Below are 9,066 nucleotides of genomic sequence, written 5' to 3' on the forward strand. Positions count from 1 at the left end.
ACAAAAGACAGAGGATTGGGGCTGCTGTGAAGAGGTTTATAAAGACAATTCACTCTGTATCGCTTTAGTACACACCTACGCTATGGACTTGAAACACGCCCTGGGTTACACGATGCAGTTAATTAAAACTATAATAACAGTACTAATACTGATATTAATAATAATAGTCCTTGATACTTCCAAATCAAATGTAGGTCTATTTTGCATTTGTGTATGCGTGGCTAAGCATATGCAAGGAAATGGCAGTTAATCTGAGTACTTAGCCTGTACTAACCTGACTACATTTTGGTAAAAATTCACAATTGAATAAATATGTGCTCTTGGAGGTAAGGTCTTGTTGACACACTTTTAACTGGCCCATAAATATACCCATGTTTGTAGTCGTTAGTTATTGAACTTAACCAACGGCCTATTAATAACTATCTGAGCTCAAGTGGCGACAGAATGCTTCCAAGGAGACTGTTCTAACAGTGAGCTAGGCGGAATGATCGGGGCTTATCCGATTAGAAAGGTTGTTGCAAACATGTCAGCAGAGGTCGCTTCGAGCAGCGCCGACCTACTATACAAAGGGGATAACTCATCAGACCGCTAGCGGACTCCCACACCTTCCACCAGTAGAGAATACGGTGCTTTATTGTAGAATCACAAATACCAAAATTGTTTCCACTGATTTTGATTATAATAATGATTATCACAAGCTTCTTTCATATTTGCTCGCTTTAAAACTTACACTATATACTCCATCATGTCTGCCTTGCGTTACTCGTAGAAGCGAAGTGTTACACTGAAAAATATAAGTAAAATAAGATGATTTTGAAAACACCAGCCATAAATTCAGATTTGAGGACGATCAAATATACATGAGGCATATCTGCACACATAATCCAGAATTAGGAAACTAGCTGAGTTCGTCTTTGACTAGTACAAGTCAATATGATGAGGCTGGTTATAGAGCACGTAACTGACGTCAAAGATGTCAAATATTCTGTATGTATGTATGTATGTATATATATATGTATTGTTTTTGCACAAATGTATTAGACAGTGGATTGAAAGCTCCTAGCATAAATTGCCCCGTAATGGGCTTATTGCCTGCAAGGCAGGCTCATGATTAGCTTGACCTTATGCAAATCTAATATAGTAGTTATTTTGTTATCTAGCAATATTTAAGGGAACTGGCTCACTCGGTTATCAGGACTATGATTCTACACCTAACCTACTGAGTCAACGCTTCCACTTACTCAGCTAGGGCATTCTGCTTCAACAGAAATCCGACCAATACGTCATCCTCCCTTTAACGACGGTTCGAAGCTTGATCCATCGTTCTGGTAGGGTCTCACGTGGCTTTCTCCCTATAGTCCCTGTGAGAGCGTAACCTTGGCAACTTTCACGAACTCCGCTATAAAAGGGATTCGAAATGTTCGAACGAGGAACAGCGATTCGGGAAAGCCAGCTCATCGCTATTTCTAGCCGGATGTCAAGTATTAGTTTTGCCAAAAGAGCCTAGAATAATTACAATAAGCAATCACAGAATTTATTAGTCCTCAAAAACGATCTTCTTTGAAAATCAGTACCACGCTCAGTACCGGTCTGATGGCATATGACAAAATGCGGGAGCATGAAGCGAACAGTCATGCAGATAGCATATTAATTTTATCTGGTGCACCTAGGTATGTTCTTCTGCGCACTATCGATAAAGTTCATGTGATATCTCGCTTTACTGTTCCTCATGCCATGTACATAGGCGCACGTCAACGGAATCCAGCCAGCGACGTCTCGAACTTGTTCCTGTGAATATCTAGCCAACGGTGTTTACGGACGGCTATTGACAAGTCTAATAAAGAGTTGGAATTTACGAAGAAAGAACATTGCTGAATTATGCCTATTTGCAGCACTTCAGAGGTAATCACATCCGTGTTCGTATAATTATTTAGAAAGGATCTGAAGGCTAGACCCAGTCTGCGTTGTGTGTGTCCTAATACTGTTACCGTAAGTTACGTGAAATCCTAAGCAGAGTTTCAGTTCGATCCGTTATCTGTTAATTTCAAAAAGTCCCACAATTGCCAGTACTCGTAAATGCACCAAATTCAAATGTTCAATATATCTGAGCTCTTAGCTGGGAAATTTCCGCCCGGTTTTCCTTGAAATTATGGGACTAATTTAGCGTGCCAAAAAAAATCGCTGTGCTTTAAGCACAGCTTATCACACTAACGGATTCGTACACGTCCGAGCGGTAGGCGAACCTAGCCAAGAGTACGGTCAAATATATTACTCGGACTGTATTATTGACTGGCTGCGAAGGCGAGCGTAGCCATAGGCCAGCTAATGAGTTGAAACTGGCTCGTCTTCTTCCAGAGCCTTATCTATTGCATATGATACAAGCATCGGAGACGTTTTAGCGAGAACTATTTGCGTTGCTGGCGCGCACATATTGTTCGCATCGGTCTAAGGCATAACAAGTACTAGTCAAATTTTAGCTTGTTCCCGCTCGTCGTGAAGGTCAAGAGGGGTGTTACAGGCTCATAGGAATTTAGTAATCTCCGACGATTTGGTTAATAGACCAGTTGCGCCATCTATGGCAACAGGTGGCAAAACAGCCCAACACTAGTGTCGGTGGCCCGCTGTAGCTCGTACCGTTGCTTCTTCGACAAAAAATGGATGGTCCTTCTAGGATATATTTCGTCAAGTCATGCTATTTACCTAGACGAGGAAAAATAGCCAGCGCGCAAAAGACTGACCGCTGGCTTTCTGCTGTAGCGGTTGTGGCCGTTATTTGTAGTACTACTAACAATCAAAAGGGTACGGAGAGAGTTCCACTGCGCAATCGATGGCCTCGAAATACGGTTGCAGCCGTCGTTGCAGTTATTACGATCAGCTAGAGACGAGTCCGGACAACTGGTACACAACCGCTGTGCCACTGGTTACTCCTTATACCATGACGTTTTATATATATATATATATATATATATATGGTAAAAGTACGACTTTTATTAGGGTAAAAATTCGACCTATTGCCGTAAATGCATAGCTTCGTTTTTCTCTAGGGTCGATTTATACACACACTCTTCAGTATTAAAGTGGTACTCTCGAGTGCTGTGCAGTCGCGCATTAGGAAGAGGGTCAATTCCAAAAAATGACATCTGTGAAGTACTTTGAATGATTAAACTACAGCCGGCCGCAACAACTACGTCGTATTGATATCGAATTTGTCTGGTTTCGGCGCCAAAATTTGTAGCCGACATGATTGGAACTTGGCTGGTCGTCCGTTACCAATTTAACCATATTTTTTGGGGAAAGTTAGGCAAAAAATAAACATAATTATTAGTTAAGTTATTCCGTCTCGTGTTGAACTTTTTACAGCACGAAGCTGGCATGACCGGACTCTCTGTGTAGCGGTACTGAACGAACACACTAATAAGGTGAATAGATAAAGCGACCGGTCTTTAGATTAGCAGCGATCTCCTTGACGAGAGGTTTTTAACTGATTGAAATTATACAATCATCATTTCGATCTACTGCGTAATAGTCTGACTTTGAGTCGAAATCAAGTTTGTTTGTAAATCTAAAGTAGAGCAAAATTTATCAGAGGCTGCCAAATAGCAAAACCACGATAATGTACAGCGAAGCGACATGGGAGTTTCGAACAGAAGCAGCTTAAGTCGAACCAGGCTTAATTTATTCATCTTTGTTGACAGTTACCTCATAAATGCAAGTCAGAATCCTAATATCTATAATAATTTAAAGCACATTGCGCCGTACCGGTTTTACGAGTCTTAGTTCGAGATATTTGGCAGATATCCGAAAAATAGTACCAAGGGGCACTGAGCAACATGATATCTACCACAATTGCTCCCGCGTCGGGAGCACCTACACGTATCGGTAGGGTTGTGGAAACCTGGTTTCCTGCCCATGGTGGAGCCTATGCGCGGCAAAGCACTGAATTAGAAATACACAGAATTCATAACAGACTAATACGGAGCAAAGAATGGGAAGCTGACATAGAAACGTAGCGTGCAAACAGGACGAATTCAATTCAAGGCTCTTGTCATTTGCTGTTTCAACGAATAGTGCCCTTTTTAGCAAATGAAAGCCTAGATAGATTCCTTGAGCTTCGATGCCGAGCTTAGCGTCTACGGAACGATATACCGAAATCCGTGAAGAATCTATGTACTTTTCCGATGGTCTCGTTTCTTTCCTAACAAACTTTCAACTTGTAGATAACGGCATCGCTTTAAGTCGGTGTTGTTGAGTAAACGTAATGGCTGACCAAAAGAAATGATACGCTCTGACGTGTGAACTTTCAGGTAACCGAAGAGCATAGAACAGCCAAACTGGGTTTAGTAGTTTCGATTTACTCGACGGCTGCAGTCTCAATTGGAAAATTCCATTCAGGAATGGTGCTTCTACATAAGGTAGCTAAAGAAAAAAGTAATTATAAATATGTACACTTTATTTAGTTTAATACTATTATAAGATCGTTATTAGCTAAGAATAATGACGACGCATGTCGTCAGATCTGGCTAGAATAGAGAATTCTTCCCGGGTCTTTCAGTCCGGTGTGTTGTTGTGTTTTCTGTAAATCAAATTGACGGTCGTTCCCTGGCCAACGGTCTCTTCGAAAATATGTCATGTTTCATCTGCTCGAGATCTACGACTGGTCAAATACAAGAGTTATTTTAGGGTCTCTCTTGGCCTTGGAACAAAGTAAGTTTTTTCCGCAATGTATTTCTTTGGAGTGTGAAAAATCCATCAAGATACGGAATCCTACTTTCACAAAGCAGCAAGCAGCGATGCTACCGCTGAGTTTTCTTCGCTAAAGGCTTACAAATAAGAATAAGCCGTAGATTGTGCATGTTTATAAACTCCGTTTTGAGCATTTGCCTCTTAGTAACTTACATTAGACAAGACTACAGGATGCAATCATGAATGGATTAGACAAGACCGTCTGATCGCAGCAACTCCCTTGGCGAAGACATCTGTTTTTATTTGTTCAATGCGCTTGCAAATAATATAGGTTGGGATTTATGTTTTTGTTCCCTGTTGGTCTCCATGGAAGTTTCCGCTTCAGACTTTCTTCTACCTATGTCATCATTAGAAATCAGTAAAGCTTTGCCGTTTTGTGTCCTATTCGCCTGTTGTGATATCGGTCTTTAGCAGGACTTTAATAGGTCACATTGAACACTTTTTTACTCCATATTCGTTGCAAGGTGCTGTTTTTACTTTGGACGTTATTGGAAGGAACTAATGCTATCGGCGTTATTCTCAAATTCTTGATAAAATGATCTGATCGATCAGGTCCATTTTTAACCTGTCTACAATGGCGTCCTCTATTTCTGTTCGATCCTAAATTTCATTAAACTCGTTTCCGCTGTACTCATCTGGCGTAGTTAACGGAACTATCTAGTTATCTATTGGAAGCAGGGTCTGAGGCTCACTTTCAACCTTAAAGAGGGGCAGATAAATCATGCACCTACTGGGGTGACCAAAAGTACTTCTTTTTTTCGCAAAATACTCATCTAAAGAGGAGCTGTTGGTCTGGAATAAAGATGTCGGAGAATAGCTCATGTAGTAATTTAACCTTCTTTCTACCTAGCCATAAAACAATGCTCCATGTTATAAATTCCCGCAAGTTAGCGGTATTGACGATATGTGTAATTGCTTTGGTTAGTCTATCTGCAAGACATCAACATCTTAGTAGATCGATTTTGATGGCAAGAAAAAAATAAATAAAAACGTTATCTTGTGCTTAAGGCTAACTGGATGGTTGTTAAAGCTAACGTGCTAAACATTAACAATTTATAGAAAAAAAAAAAAAAAAAAGCTTGATTTCTTTCGTTGAGCAACATAGAAACTGGTGCCGATCTAGACACATAGAGTATAGGTTATAACAAATTTGTTGCTAAACTAAGACGTAAAGGAATTCATAGTGATAATCAGATTTACTTGATTCTTTGTATGGCATCAGTGAATTACCGTATGATCGCGTCCATTTTACGCAGTTTTGGATTATCGTAACAGGATCATACCCTTTGACCCTCCTTATTGCGCTAATATATCGCTGAGAAGATGGCATATCCGTAAGCTAAATACAGGTTTGTATTTAATTTAGTTCATCTTAAAAATCCCTACCACGTGACCAACAGACGAATATCTTGAAGAGCGCGCAAGTCGATCGATTCATAGACACCCATTTGCAAGCTTATACTTCTTCTTGTGAATAGCGTGGCCTTCAGCAGTGCTGCACAAGTTCGAGCAGCTCTAATCCGGTAGAGCAAAGGCTGGGCGTAAATGGGTTCGAATTCGTGAGCTCGAACAACTAGTAATGGGATTTTCACTGTATTTACCTGAGATCCACCCTTGTCCTTTAGAATCTTTACAAACGCACGCAAGCATTTCGGTACAACGTAGCTGCGTATAGAAACTACTGGGCCTGATTTTCACTCAGTAGAGTTTGCAGCACGTCATAGTTTCTGATCGCGCTAACCGTAGCCTGATTTACGCTGCAAATTTAAACGACTTTTTTTTTTACCTTTTCTGCTATCTGCAATACGGACTGATGAATTCACACACAAGCGGTACACTTCTTATAGTCCACTTGACGGGGCCCGAATTTGGGTCCTAGTCACTTGTCCACAGGCAAATGAATTCGCACTTTAGTGGTGTAGAACACGCACTAAGCCGCTATCCTCTTTGCTACTTCCTCTGGAAGCGTTCTGAAACATTATTTCAGCTTCCTCGAAGGGAAGGACGATATTAAGGTCGTTTGTTTCACTTGATCTTCCTCTGCACCTTGTGCTTCGTAACGCTCCTCTTCAAGCCTCGTTCACCTTGTTTCTAGCTGATTTTTTGCGCATAAGGATCAGGCACAAGATCCTTAAATGAAGCGTATGATCAACAACGCGCTTAATCACGGTCCAAAATATACCTCGTTGTACTTCTTTGAGCCCTTGTCTGAGGGTTTCACATTTAAATACAGAGAGGTGCACCCCATTAGTTTTACTTGACACGCAGAAAACGCATTTGTCATCCTATGCTTGGCCTCTCGTCATCAGGTAGGTCTAATGCTGACTGTGGCCAGTCAATACCTTCATAGTGTGATAGATGAGGTCGCCATTGCTATCATCATACCTGACTTGCAGTCCGGGATGAAGGATCTCATTCTACTTCATGGTCCATCTGCAATCCTTGATTGTGTCCATTTCTTTTCTATTTCTAAATCGTTGCTGCTCTAGCTGTTCATTGGTCCATCCTGTTCTTCGGATATTGTTCGATTTCCGTTTCCCTCCGCCAGAAGGTTCAAGGTAGCATCTTGCAAACAGGTACTCTGGCTACACTAATTGTTATAGGTAAGTAAGGTCTTCCCGCTCCCCTGTTTATCTAGAGCAATATTCGTTTATATCGTGGCAGCATGTAACTTCACAGATTCTATCACCGTTGTTAAAGAGTGCCTCAGACCTTTCGAAAGATCCCTCATGCTAGAACTAAATCCCGCTAGGGCAAATGTACTATAGGGTGCTGTCCCTGCAGCGTATTGAACAGGCACTGTCTTTGCCAGACGCATATCCCTAAATCCTTTACCTATTGATCTACATGATATTTCTTTTCACTTTTAGCGCAACACTTGCAGCTCTTTTCGTCTCTATCATTTAGATTGCCTCTACTTTTTCAGACGCTGCTTGAAGCAAGCAAGAGTTGTTCGTCATTCAGTCCACCGTGACAGCAAAGGCCTTTTTTCTAACCCTTTTCTAGTGCGGTATGTTGTAACTAGCGCTAAATTATCGATGTAGGACACGCTCTCCGACCCGTTTGGCATATACGAAACATCAAGCACTTCGTCATAGGTGAGGTTCCACAATGTCTCTTTAGGACCCGACACCTGTAAGACTTCCGCTGTGACCCTTTTTTCTCAGACTTCCAGCTTAAAGATTTCTATTCTTTAGAAATTAAAGTATGACTCTCCTGAGAGACAGCTTCGTGTTCCAGAGCTTCTAATTCGCTCTATAAAGTACGCTCTAGAACCGATTTCAGCAAAAGCTATGAAATAATGCTTAGAATACCTTTTCAGTTCTCATCGTCGTTCCAGCTGCACGGGGACAAATCGAAGTAGCGAAACAAACTCAGAACAACTTATAAAAGTACTATGGTAGTTTTCTATCAAAACGGATAGAATTTGCATGTGATGATGAAAAAACGCCGATAGCAAAAATTGACCACTGTTCAAAACTTCCTCGCCTAAAAGTACACTGCTGCCATATGGATTGGCCTCGGCAAGCGTTCGTATAGAGAATCATGGCTGATGCAGTTGCTTTAACAGTGAGTGACCTACCTAGGCTCCGTTGATAAGAAGCCGCAATTCGCACAGGGTGATTTGTCGAGAAGTTCATGGATAGCAACAAGACGCCGCAGCTTAGTGATTGGTGAAGGACTGCCATGTGCCGCTTTCTGGTGGCGACGAGACCCTTACATTAGCCCGAATGACATCATGGTAACAGAACGTACTGTCAAAAAGCTCATAGCGATACGTTGGGCCGTCTAGGACGTGGGGCCGAAAATCACTTTGTTCCAGACGCGTCTTTTTTATGATTCTAAGAGAAATACCACTTGTCGCATAAATATCGGTTTCAAATTATACCACTAATCATTGTCATGGTCACACCAGTTGTCTTAACCATTGGAATGCATTGAGGTGTGATAGGTACTCGCTTGAACACCGAACGGCCTGATGAAGTAAGAATAGTATACTAGTCATCCTTACACGTAGTTCGGTAATTTTGAGATTGGATTGACTCGGTTCCGTAGCGCATAGGCAGAAGCAGCGGTCGAGTATCTATTCAGAGGAGTGTTGAAGCAGCTATCTGCAATAGAGAGCATTTCTAGTGAAGTCGATACTTTGTGAACTCCTATCGATCGTATCATTTTCGTTGGGCCCGTAATTAAATGGGGAGTGATTAGAGCAGTAATAACAAAAGCGTCGCGATAACATGATAGAAATATTCGATCAAGTTCCGGATATCGACCAGGATATTTCGAAGTCGAACTGCGCATCTTTCTTCCACAAAGCTGTGA

The 9,066-nt window shown here is 41.5% G+C and overlaps 2 long non-coding RNA genes across 3 annotated transcripts; one reads left to right on the forward strand and one right to left on the reverse strand.

Annotated features, from left to right (window-relative positions):
- Nucleotides 1–62: 62 nt before the first annotated feature.
- Nucleotides 63–8,658, reverse strand: LOC111273100 (uncharacterized). Of its 2 annotated transcripts, none has more exons than XR_002687867.2 (3): nucleotides 1,989–2,227; nucleotides 1,242–1,503; nucleotides 63–784 (listed from the first exon to the last, which is right to left on the reverse strand). It is a non-coding gene; the product is annotated as an uncharacterized LOC111273100 (long non-coding RNA). The 2 variants fall into 2 exon arrangements; XR_002687868.2 differs by lacking the exon at nucleotides 1,989–2,227 and adding an exon at nucleotides 8,058–8,658 and having other exon boundaries at nucleotides 84–784.
- On the forward strand, nucleotides 4,305–7,835 carry LOC111273101 (uncharacterized; the record flags this gene model as incomplete). Its single annotated transcript, XR_002687869.2, is given in 2 exon segments — nucleotides 4,305–4,412; nucleotides 7,670–7,835. It is a non-coding gene; the product is annotated as an uncharacterized LOC111273101 (long non-coding RNA).
- Nucleotides 8,659–9,066: the final 408 nt, after the last annotated feature.

This window comes from Varroa jacobsoni, unplaced genomic scaffold, assembly GCF_002532875.2.
Source record: "Varroa jacobsoni isolate VJ856 unplaced genomic scaffold, vjacob_1.0 contig04776, whole genome shotgun sequence".
Lineage (NCBI taxonomy): Eukaryota > Metazoa > Arthropoda > Arachnida > Mesostigmata > Varroidae > Varroa > Varroa jacobsoni.